Source organism: Dendroctonus ponderosae, unplaced genomic scaffold, assembly GCF_020466585.1.
Source record: "Dendroctonus ponderosae isolate FM_Combo_2020 unplaced genomic scaffold, Dpon_F_20191213v2 Dpon_F_20191213_6, whole genome shotgun sequence".
Taxonomy (NCBI): Eukaryota; Metazoa; Arthropoda; class Insecta; order Coleoptera; family Curculionidae; genus Dendroctonus; species Dendroctonus ponderosae.
In genome coordinates this window covers 13,724,791-13,737,702 of record NW_026018814.1, presented here as the reverse complement: position 1 = coordinate 13,737,702, position 12,912 = coordinate 13,724,791, and the positions used below count along the sequence as shown (strand labels likewise).

The 12,912-nt window shown below is 33.2% G+C and overlaps 1 protein-coding gene across 6 annotated transcripts in view; it reads left to right on the top strand.

Annotated features, from left to right (window-relative positions):
* LOC109543812 (homeobox protein homothorax) overlaps positions 1-8,336 on the top strand; it is a 250,340-nt gene extending 242,004 nt beyond the window's left edge. For all 6 annotated transcript variants that reach the window (XM_019913687.2, XM_019913684.2, XM_019913685.2 and 3 more), the window contains one exon: positions 3,942-8,336. The gene's annotated coding sequence lies outside the window, so the exon portion shown is untranslated. The remainder of the gene's footprint in view (positions 1-3,941) is intronic.
* The last annotated feature ends 4,576 nt before the right edge of the window (positions 8,337-12,912 follow it).

Sequence of the window (12,912 nt, the reverse complement as noted above, 5' to 3'; positions counted from 1 at the left end):
GTAACTGTCAAAGTAGAATTTATTGTCAGTGTCAAGTGTTTGTAATTAATTGTGTGTTTCAAAATGAATCACTTTTCAAATTATGAAAAATACGATACGAAGAAATGTATTTGAATAAATATCCAGAAAGGCGATAACCTGGTAGAACTATGTTTAGGCGTCTGAAATACAACCTTTTAGCTACGGGAGTTTTGCTAAGGTAAAGAAAAACAAACTTCCAGACGAAAATAAAGACAATTTGGTAATGCAAAGCGTGGTTGAGACACTTCGTACGTCTTTACGTCAAATTGAAACCACAACAGGTGTTGCCCGGTCAACGGCGAATAGTACTTTAAAGCGTCATAACCTATCGTGAACGGCCCTGCCAGGGACTCCAGAATGGCGATGCGATTAGAAGAATCGCATTTTGTCAGTGGTTTATTCAAAGAAATAACGAGATACCAAACTTTTCCTTAAAAGTCCTTTGGCCAGATGAGAGCCAAATGTGAACTATTTAATCGTAAAAATGCCGTTTTTTGGTCTGATGAAAATCCACGGCTAGTTCGTCAAGTTAGGCACCAAGTTGGGTTTGGATTTAACGTCTGGTTAGGTATTACGGGTACCCACGTGATTGGACCATTTTTTTTAATGAGAACTTAAATTCCGAGAGATTTTTGAACCTCAAACAAACTAACCTAACTGAAGCACTTATGGATGTTCCACTAGCTCCCCTGCAAAACTTGTATTTCCAACAAGACGACGAGCCGCCACATAATGGACGTATTATCACAGAATTTTTAAATCACGAATTTCCCAACAAGTGGATAGGCAACCTGGAATCAGTAAGATGACCTGCGAGATCCCCTGACATAACACCGATTGATTTTTTGCATGGGGTTTCCTCAAAAATGTGGTATACTGTAGGTCATACGGAACCGAAGAGGAGCTGAGACACGCTGTGATTGAAGCTGTTAACAGAATTACCCCAGAAATGATCAGAAAATCCTGTGAAGCAGTAATGAGACGATGTATGTTGTGCGGGCGAGGAAACGGTGGCTTATTTGAACACCTACTTTTAATCTTAAAATGTTACTTGTTCTTTTGCAGCGTTCGATGTATGATCAATAATAATTTAAAGTAATAATTAATGGAAATATCAATGCCTACTACCATAAAATCTGAATTTTGTTAATTTTAATTATTTATCTTCACGGAACATAAACATGTTATACATGGTTGAAGAGCATATTTAAAGGGGAATTTAAAAATGCAGAAATTCAATATGGCGCCCATAAGAAAACCAAAAGTTGACTTCGGCCTCATTGAACATAGTGGCCTAGATTATTTTTTACTTTATTTTCAAATTCACGCTAATTTCTTATCACCACCCTGAAAATTTCGTTATAGTATCTTTTATATAAACACGATATAAAGAATTTTATAAAACGCACTTTTTTCTTTCTTTCCCTGTATATCCGTTGCTATTCCGAGTTCAAAGAAGTTGATGACAGATTATTTATAGGCACTTGATTGCGCAACTTTTTCCCCATTTGGTCCATCCTGGAACTCTAACGGTTTCCAATATCCCCATGTACATAATTTTACACTGGACACACACTGTATATATATAAATAATCTTTATTTCCTATAGAAAAAGGCTATCGACCCAATCGGTCTTTCTGTCCTCGACTTTTATATTATCTATAAGTTTTCGGCTAGAAGGGGGGTTTTAAACCCCTAAACTGCACCCCCCTTGTACGATTTCCAGTGATTTCGTGTAAAATTTAATTTTTAATTAGTTAAGTTGCAACTTGACCAGCTTTGTGAATGTTGTCCGCCTGATTCTTGCCAATACCTTATTTTTTTTTCAAATGAAGTGTATTAAATTCGTATCGGCTCTCACTCACTAGAACTATCTAAGCACCAATAAAAGCTCTCGTTGTTTATTGAGATAAAATGTGGATTTTTTTATATTTTTGTTTGTTTGAGGCTCCTCTCCTAGGCAATTTAACGCGTAGATTTGATTTTGAATTCGAATTCGATTCGAACATCACACAAATTTGAACCAATGCATGCAGGCTTCTAGCCCGCAGATCTTCTAGCTGTTAGCCAGCAGATTATGCTCGTTTAGTGATTTATCAGATTATCAATTTTTCTATAATTCTCAATTATTTCAATTTTATTTTACACTGACTGCAATATAATAAAATACTACTAAATAAGATTGCAACCACTTGCGCCTTCATACGTTCTAGTTAATCACCTCTTTGAAACTGCGGTTCTGTCTACGAACATCGTCTAGATTTAATTTCTGAACTGGCTTTAAATCAGTTATTGTTAAGTTACCCTTCTCAATTTCGGATGAATGCTTTGAAGAGAAAATTTCATACTAACATGAGTAATAATAATAATCGATAAAACCCAAACGTTTTCTTGTCATTTACAATATATTTTTGAATCCCGACGTTTGTTTTTTCAATCCTCCTTATGACTAATGCGTATCCAGCGAACAGCGATTTGGTACTATTGGAAATATCTGGATGTATTGAAAACAATAATCGAAATGTTTCTGAAATAATACGATTGAAGTAGGGATAACTAACTAAGAACAATATCCAAGTAAGATAAAAGAAGCAATATTAATACTGACTTGAGGAAATGTGCATTAGTCAATTGTTCGAAACTTAAGAAAAAATGGTAAAAACACAGCTACTACGCACTAAAATATTTTGATACTTGAAACATCTTACAGTATAAATTAAAATATGTAGGTATACGTAGCAGACCGAGATTTTTACTTCGGCTGTCAGGCAAAATAAAAATATCTACTGTGTTTTAATTCTCTTGCTATTTTGATTGGTTTGTTTCTGTTTCACAATTTTTCACGTTTTATAACCAGTGTAAATACGTTTATTATCGCCCTTTAGAATAGGGGATGCTGAATCGAATAAACGCGCACAATTCAGAAATTGAAGAAAATTCGGCATAGCGTTTAAAATAAGAAAAACAAATGACTTCTGTTGCACTGCACTAAATGCTTTCGCTGAGTCTCGATTTAACAATGTAACAATTTGCATCTACGTATGTAAAAATTATATCTCCAATAAAAGTCAGTTTTTAATATAAGCTCGTACTTACATAGTAAATACACATTTTGAAATGTGATAATCTCAGACACCCCTCGAATCTGTTTAGAACCTGTGGTGGTCCTAAACCAACACTCGAAACATGTACTTTATTTCGCTCATGTATGGCTTTGATGGTGCCGAGAGTTCAATTGTTCTTCAAAATAAGTCGCGACCATAAGGGACGTGCATGTGCCTCTTCTGATATTGCTTTATAAGCATACATAATATGATGCGATTGTTTGGGCGTGTGTAAAATCAAGAATTTATTTTTTCTTTCATACTAATCAATAAATGTCTGCTTTTTAGATGATCAAGAAGGACTATCTATTATAATTGAAATAGCACAGTTTAAAAATACGCAAGTAGATCACTATGCAAACAAAATAATCAAACAATTGTTACGTAAAACTAGCTCAAAAAATTGATTGATAGATTGATCGAAAGTTGTAAAGTTAATAAGTATGTATTCATAGAGTCCTCACGCTGGAAAGCCAGTAGGCCAGACCTTCCAAGTAAAATGCTGCGGTTTCATGATGTTGGGTTAACTTTTGCAAGCAGATAGAAAAACTAGGCAAAGTGAAGGATTTTGGGAATTGCGTGCGGTTTATAGGAAAACATTTGAGTTTTGACCCAGCTTTTCCAGAGGTATACTTCCCTTTTCAGTGCTAAAACCGTTTCAGGACCAAGAAATTGGACCATAACGAATTAACCGTTTATTGATATTTCGACGAATCAAGTGTTAAGGCAAAAGTTTGATTACGAATCTCATCATGTTCACTTTAATTGTGTATTTGTTTCTTTTACCGAAATCTTATGGTTTTCTTCTTGTTCCAGGTTCCCTTCAGCAGCTTGTCGCAACGACAATGGACATAGAAATATGCAACTCTTAAATGTGATTATATTTGTACAAAGTGTAAATGTAGTGCCCCAGTGTTTAGATAAAGTAAAAAAAACGAAAAACTTGTACAAAAGTATTAGACTAATCGTGCTGACTGCTGTATATACATATATAATATTGTGGTGAGGAATGGGGGCGCCCCGAAGAGGTTCCTTCAAACCGGATCTGTAACGTTTCTCTGTTACAACAGTTACGCAACAATTACGAGATAAGCGTAAACGTTTTAAAGTCATGTGGTATTGTAGTCTAGACCCGTGTTGTAATACTATGCCATGTCCTTCCTAAAGGAAAAAAAACGATCAGCCGCAAAGCACCACGTCTTTTCTTGGTTTCAAATTATATTCCTTCATCGTCACCGATAGTAATCATTCATTTAGTATTCAATACTAGTATACAATCAAAATAAGAAAGTATCTTCTATGTTCAATTAATCAGCTGAACAGATTCAAAGCTCAGTATCGCGAAAAACGTGTGAAATTCGAATTGTAAATCTAGTATTGACCACTAAATTAAGTGAGACAACTTACAGTTAAGTGAGTTTATTTTGTAACTTGTGGTTGCAAATTATTTAAGGGTGAAAACGAAGCAGGGCATGTGCGTATTAAGAGTTCAGGGTTGTGCCATTTTAAAATTACTGTTAAACTATGGAGATTATGACGATTTACAATGAAGTGGAGTTTGGTTTCCCCTCCGGCTCATTGAAATGAAACCGATTTGCCCCAAATCAAGAAATGTTCAGACAGCCTTAACGTTAATCAATGATTTCTCAGAACACACGCGACACTTTTGCTAAATTCAGTGGCAGATCCGATTCCATGTTTAATGAGTGAAGTACTTAACTTTAAAAGATATACGATATACGTAACTAATGATCCTAGAAAAATACTAACATGTAGCAGGTGGTTAAAAATTACGTTCCTTCTGCTGCAACTAGGGTAATATCAAAAAAGTGCAATAAAGATAAAGGGGAGAAGCAGGATCACTGCCAACCGACAACCGAAAATGTATACCAAGTTTTATAACGTTCGTCGTAACAAAGCCATCATATAATGTTCTTCAGGAGTTTACAACTTTTGAATTGTTTCGTATCAATAGAGGATACTTTTATACGGCTGTCCTGCTTCTCTTTATACGCAAACGTCTTTCAAAGAGAAAAAAATGTTGAAGTATCTGCAGAGTTTCTTACACATTGAAATCTACACACTATTTACAAGTGCCGCAATTCGTAACATAAATCGGTTTCATCAGCAGTTCAATCAATGATACTAATTTCAATCGTCTTATTGCCTTGTCCTGGTTTTTGGGAGGGTCTGAATTTGCATCTAATTATTTGTACAGGGTGTGCAAATTTTTACAAAACAAAATTAGTTTTGCAAATTTTTACGAAACAAAATTAGTTTTGCAAAACGAAATTAATGTTTTAAGTAAACGTTTCAGAAATGCATCTTAAAAGAGCCAATTTTTTAACTTTCGCATTATTCTTAAATGTTTGGTGGAATTTCGTTGTAACTGGCAACTTAAAGTTCCGCTTTAAATGGACGAGGTCACAGTTTTTCGCCGTGTGCGACCTCTAATTATTCTTTGCTTATGGTTTTCTATACAATTTCGTACCTTCGTAAAGTTGATGACTTGTCCATTCGAAATGTCTGCCTTAGTATTTTGGTGGGTTAAAACAAAAAATTTCAAACTTCTTAATGGGTCGTTCAAACAAGGTTTTGCTTAGTTTAAATCAATCAATATTGATTAACTAAGAAGTTTATCCACTCATGAGTTAGTTGTTATTATTGTTGTTTGTCGTTACTGCAAGCGCATCACACTCTACGTAAGAAACTATTTGAGATTGAACATAGAAAGTTAACAAAGCCATGATCATTCAGGCGTTTTCCTTTGCAAGCTAATTTCTTTATTTCTCAGCTCGATCACCTGATCTAAACCCCTTGGATTCTTACTTGTGTGGTAATAATGTTGTGCCACAGAAGAAGATAGCGAACATTTATTTCCAATTACTCCTGTAAATTAGTATCAGTAATAATTTTGTTTCATTAATTAAGTCATTTTGCTGGAAAATTGATGCGTCCAAGCAAAGTGAATTGAGAGTAGCGTTTTTGGTATTCAGACTCTTTATTCAGATTTAGCTTTTCCGAATTGTTCTACAAAAGAACAAAAGACAGGCCCAGGAAACCGTTAGAGCCAATTTTTTATCAGTTGTTAAAAATGAACAGCTCTAGTTTTGGCACAAATTAAGCATGCAATAAGGGAATAATTTGAAAGCAGCCATCCGCACGGGGTGATTTTCAACCAGACTGCTCTTTTTAATATATCTTAATTAATACAATTAATATTATTTTTTGAAAGCAGTTTCACTGTTTCAGTTTGGCCACCTAATTCCGAGACCCCTGTTTATATACACATCATATACTAGTCGCACTCCAGTAGGTACAAACATTGCCAGATATTTCAACATTGAATATTTCTGATATACAATTTAATTTTATTGCACTGGTACACAAGTATACAGAATGTTGCAAAGTCCTCAGGTGATCGATCGATCATCAAAATATACGAGATTATAATTGTGAACGTAGGTCCTTAACGATAATTTATTTTTTAATTTCTGTAGTTTGCTTGGTACTTATTAAGTAACTTTGTATGTATAGTCGTGCCCAATATAGTTTTGCTGTGAATGCTTCAAATAAGCCGATAATTGCAGATCGATGTAAATTTTCCCTTTTCAATCTAAGTACATTACTATATGATGAAAAAACCTGCGCTAATCTTAATGATTTATAAGAAGACGCACATTTTTGAAAATAGTAATTTAAAAAAAATGCGATCAGGAATGCATGAGCACTAAACAAAAAAGTTGCTTGGATTTTATTTATTTAACTTGGTTGGCGGCAACTAAAACCTAGCACGAATTATAATACACAATAGCATAAAATTAGAGGCAGGTTTTATACATTACATATACATTGACTATAACCGTTTTACAGAACAAAGCAGAACACTTTCGCATGAAGCAGTAAATAGTGCAGCAGTATTGTTTATAACAAATAGCGGGCAGTGCTCTGTTTAAATTTTAAGCTCCTGGATCATTTTTTTCTTAGTTCTGAACTTTCTTAACGTTCTGGTGTTCAGTAAATCTTTTATAAAAATACATACCTTGACTTCCAGCATCTTATAGAAACCGCGGCAGTTCATGTTCATGGCTTAAAACCTTAATCAAACGAATCGCAAAGAATACGGCGCAATTGCCACCAACATTCATTAACTGGATGAGATCCTTTGAGAAGAAATAATATTTTAAACCAACTAAAATCGAAGTTTTCAGGTATTTGAAAATAATCGGCCGAACATTGATAAGGGAAAGTAAATCACTTGCAATTAAAGAGTTATAGAGATTCGTGGCACTATATCTAAGTCTGATGTAATACGTAATATATTTTGCACCATTCTGATTATTTCGATGTAATAACTAATCAATTCTACTCGCCTTCTATAAAAGGGTTGGCGACTGGAGGTAGAACGATTTCAACGTTTTGTTTGGGCTTATTGTTAATGTTGCTAAATTGATTTTTCTATCTTTCAGTGGACAACCCCGTATAAAGAGTTTTATCCAGCTCCAAATCTTTTGCCAGACACCCAACGTATACGACTTTAGTGATGTTATAGGTTATTATTATTGTAATTATTATAAATTTATCTCGTACACAATTGCTGGTTAGAGAGCGGATTCGGATAAAGCCCATTTGTCCTGTATATTTGGCCTTTCTATTATTGTTTGAATTTACGTTTTCAGCGTTACCTTTGTTAAGTTGCTGGGAAAGGCGAGGGTTTTGTTATGTATACCGATTTACACTAGGCTCAGAGGTATAGTTTTTGATTTAATATACTCTGGTGTATTGTACATATTGTATTAAGTATTTATGCATAGACTATTAAGTATACTAACGCTCTTTGTAAGAGCCTCCCGCGGCTTACCCGGCATACTGTTTATGTACTTTTATTGTAAATACAATTTACCTCCAATAAAATGTTGGCTGTTCGTTTTAAGTGATTACCATCATGAATCATTATCGCCTTATCCAATGTATACGAAAAAAATTAAATCAATACAGATCATTGAGAGAATATCGTACCTCTATGTTATTAATAATGTATGAGAGGAAACTTTATTGTGTTCTGCTTTTTCATAAAAATTATATATTAATATTATAAATAATTATGGGACAAGATACCTCAAAATTGATTTGGTAACGCCGTGTCCTCTGTATAGTGTTTTTTTTTTGAAACGTGAGCATTAAATGCTACATCTTGTGTACTTATATAAACTGTGTTTTTATTTCGCATGTCCTTTCCTCTTCCTAGCTTGCAGGAACACTTCATTATGAAAACCAATATTTGCTATTTATATTTGATGCAGTGACTGGTTAAAACTATTGGTAAATGCTGCCTGGATCTCACCATAAAATGTCCAAATTTAAGGGAAAACCAAATTATTACTGCCATATGAATAACAAATTCTTCAAGATTAAGCTTTCTATTGTCTTCATTCCAAACCTTGTTTTGTAATGTTCCGTACCATCAATAATTTTCTGGTAAATCTGACCGAGAACGAGCAAAGAATGGTTAACTTTCCTTCAGATTTACTATGAAGTTCGATTTGAAGATGCATTTATTTGAAAGATAGTTTTATGGATTTTTCCAGAACTTTAAATGAAACAAAAACCAGAACATAATGTTCAATGCTCAGTTGTGGTGACAAAAGCCTAAGAAGATTTTGCTAAGCAAAACAGAAAAAATAGCTTCGTTTCTAAGTTACAAGGTGGAACAATTACATCCGGGTATGTTCGAACAATCACGAAGCTACGTTGCAAGTTTGAACAGGTGTGGTAGTTTTGTTATCATTTATTCATTTTGGAAATGTATTTACTGATAGATAGGTATCCACTCAGTAAATGAAAATAAAAATCTGTTTTCCTTGAAAAGTGGTCGAGAGACCGAAATAAACAATACAGGATGAGTTTTTTCGATGACTGGTACAGGGATCTTCCAAACTATAGCAGTTACGAAAAAGGTTAAATGGACAAAGAATTGTAGTTTTGAACTTTATTTTTATTTTATTGACAGCTGTCAAGACATATTTGGGAAAAACTTTTYTATGGTAAATTTTTAARTTACTCCTAGTTCCGCTAATATTAATTTGAGAGGAACACATTAAATAGAAAACTTGTAGRAAATTGAAGTACAAACAAAATTGCATAAAACATTTTTCCAAAATAACTGTCATTTTTGACATGTCACAAATTTRCGTTTTTTTAAATTGCAACCATACTTSAATATTGCTTTACCGAATAGAGTATTYTATTACGATTTCTGTGATATGTCACATCGTTAGGATTTATTCAAAAATAAAGTGTCTACGAACAATTTATACTTTTTCAATTTCGTTGATCTAAGTTAGTCATGGAAAATAGTATAAGACATATTACTGTTTCCTAATATATTGATCTGAAAGTGAAGAAACCCCAGTTTCCAAGAGTTTTCCAAATAAATGATTGTTGATGATGAAGTTTTCACTTTTTCAGTCTGGGGAAATATTTTTGGAAAAAGACCCAGAGATAATTATTAGGGTTTTTTCCATAATCCGAAGCTGCAACCAGTTTTCCAAAAATATTTGCAAAGCGCTTAAGGAAGCGAGTGTTCCAATAAAATGTATTTTATAATTTTTCACAGAAAATACCTGAAAATTGCCAGTATTTTAAGTAAAACTAAAAAAGAATTGCTTAATCGAAACTGATAAAACTGGAATGTCCTGAAAATTTAAAGGAACTGTAAAAATCCTCAGAGCAATGAGGGCGGCGAATTTTCCAAATAATTTGTTGTACATTTTTCACTCTGGCCGTTTTCCAAGATAATCCTAATTACTTTCGGAAAAAAATTAATAAAATTTGGTTCTTGTGCCAAATTGAAAGGTAAAATGGGTTTTCTAAAGTTCTCTGCAAACCGATGAATGAGGCAAATTTTCTAGCAGACTTAATTTTGTCATTGTTGGCTGAAAAGACCCCATTATTGACAGAAAATAAAAAAATCATCAAGGAATAATAGTTTGTCTGCGTTTTCGATTAAAATTTTTTTATTTTATGATCAGTTTTAGAGAAAACCTGAATGGTTTTCGGGAAAAAACGGGTGGAATTTATTTTGGTTTTTGTCCCGTATTCGACGATCCAAAAGTGTTTGTAAAATTTGGACAACTTTAACGTAGTTGTCAAAATAAATACTGAAGCATACTATTATTATTTGTTACTATGGAAACAATGCTGTCTTATACTATTTTCCTTTGTTAACTTCGATCAACTAAATTGAAAAAGTATAAATTGTTTGCAGACACTTTATTTTCGAAAAAAACCTAACGTGCTATATCACATAATTTGTAATGAAATCAATTGTAATGAAATCAAGAATGGTATGAAATCAATGTATGTAATAAAATGAAGTATCAAGTATTTAAAAAAAATTAAATTTGTGTCATATGTCAAAAATTACAGTTATTTTGGAAAAATGTCATATGCCATTTTGTGTAGAATTAGATTTCCTACAAGTTTTCTATTTAATGCTTTCCTGTGAAATTAATATCAACGGAACTAGGAGTAATTACAAATTTACCATAAATAAGTTTTTCCCAAATATCTCTTGACAGCTGTAAAATTTTAGAAAAATTATGTTAGTTTCGAGTAGAGCATTTAAAATTACAATTCTTTGTGCATTTAACCTTCTTCGGAACTGCTCTAGTTTCGAAGATCCCTCTACTAGTCATCGAAAAAACTCACCCTGTATAACGAAATTGACAAAACTTAAACAAGTGTTTTTAGTTTTCAATCTAACTTTTTGGTAATTAAACATATAGGGTAATAAGTTATAACTGCAAATGTCGGTGCATGTGGTGGTCGCAAGTGTCTAATCTCGGGGTAAAAAGACTTAACTTTGCAAATTATCAAGTTCCTAACTTTTAGAATAAGTACAGAAAAGGCAATACAAATTTGAACTTTGCACACCCTTGTAGATCGAAAACGAGGCAGTTTAGATCCATGTTCGTATGAACTTTTTTTCATATTTCACTTATTGGAACCTGGAAAATGTGCTTTCGTCACCATAACTTTTAAACCCCCTGGAAGTACGAAGGCGTAATGAGAAACCTTATTAGAATATCAAACAGGAAGTTTCAACTTTTTAGAATCTAATTGCACCTATAATTTRTAGATCAGACACGRATTATRAAAAAGCAATTTTTGGAAAAGCTCAATTAAGTTTAAGCCTAATCCCTAAGCATTTTCGCGAMGCACGATCGGGTTCAAGACATTTGCCTAATTTCTTTTTAAAAGATTCAAAACATTTTTTTTAAAGATGGCTTCATATAAATGTGGTTAAGGGTGAACTGATAATGGTACTGATATATTTCTCAAGCTTTAAAAAAGAATAACACTACAGCTTGGGCTTGGCTGCAAAAGACCAAGGCGAGACACGATTTTGCCACTGCCACGCTTGAAAAATATCTCGGCTTTTTTTATTTTAACAAGAAGAAGTTGATGTGTACACACTTACATMAAYTTGTTTGATTGAATTTTTTTATTTTACTCACAAAAGTCGACAAATTTTGATGCTGGGCAAAACCAGTTACTACATCGGATTTAAAATATAATATTCAGAAACGTGTTGCTCCAAGAAAATGTTAAACTAACCAATAAAACATCCACCAAAATTGTCTTTAAAGGTGGTACCTTTAGACATAAAATGTTGTTCACCATTTAGTCAGAACCTCCGACTACTTTCGTACAAGGTGGTACTAGAGGCCAAGTTCGAGCCATACAGTGTTATAATAAAAACTGCACAATAATACTATTTAAAACAGTTTAGAAATCAAATTATATTATGCAGGGCGGCTCACGGATGTGACATTGGATTGTTTTGAAAATTTGGCTAATTTTATAATCAAGCGTGGTCAAACGACTTAAAATATTTTGCGCTATGTAGCCCTGCTGCTTATAACAAAAAGTATTATCTAGTTTGTAATTTCAAATAGGAGATCATATACAGGGTGATTTACGTAAACCGTGCATGCAGGATACAACCATTAACATAAAAAATGTAAAATAATAAGTTTTTTTTAATGACACCTATTAACTTTTTTACTCCTATTTGGTTTCGTTACTTATTGTTTAATTATAGAAAATTTTCACACTGGACCAAAAGAGTTTGTTGGAGCCATTGAAAAAAACTGATTTTTTGTAGTTTTTATCTAAGTTTAGATCATTATTATGGATAAGCTGCTGTTTGAAGAGGAGCCAAATTTACTTAAGATTTCAAGTTAAAATGCAAAAGTTGCTAAATTGTCGAAATTTGGAAGAAAATGTAGTATATATAAAATTTAATTAAAAAGGTAGAAAAACCGAGTAAAAAGTGTTGCTATTGAAAATGGAACAAATCTCTATTGAGAAAACAGGACCTCTTTAATTTAGAATGTAATTCACAGAAGGAAACAACAATAAATGCAACAAATTACCTTCCAAGACAATAGAAAGTATAATTCACACGAAAACGACACTTGTTTTACATGGTTGCTGTTACGTTCGGATTAAAACAACAAATTTAGATAACGCAATACAGACTCCAGATACTTTCTCGTCGTTCCCCGTAGCATAAATATTACATGCACTAATATAAAATAAATCAACTAATAGCGATCTTCCAGGGAAAATGGAAAGCAAACTTAACGAAAGCTGCATCGTGTCACCTGGAAAGAAAAAAAGTGTTTAGTGTACCTACAGGAAATAATTCTAAGCTCCATTGAAATTGGAATGTAGAAAAGCCGTGAAAAATGAGCTGCATCTCAAAAAACTTCCGCCAGTT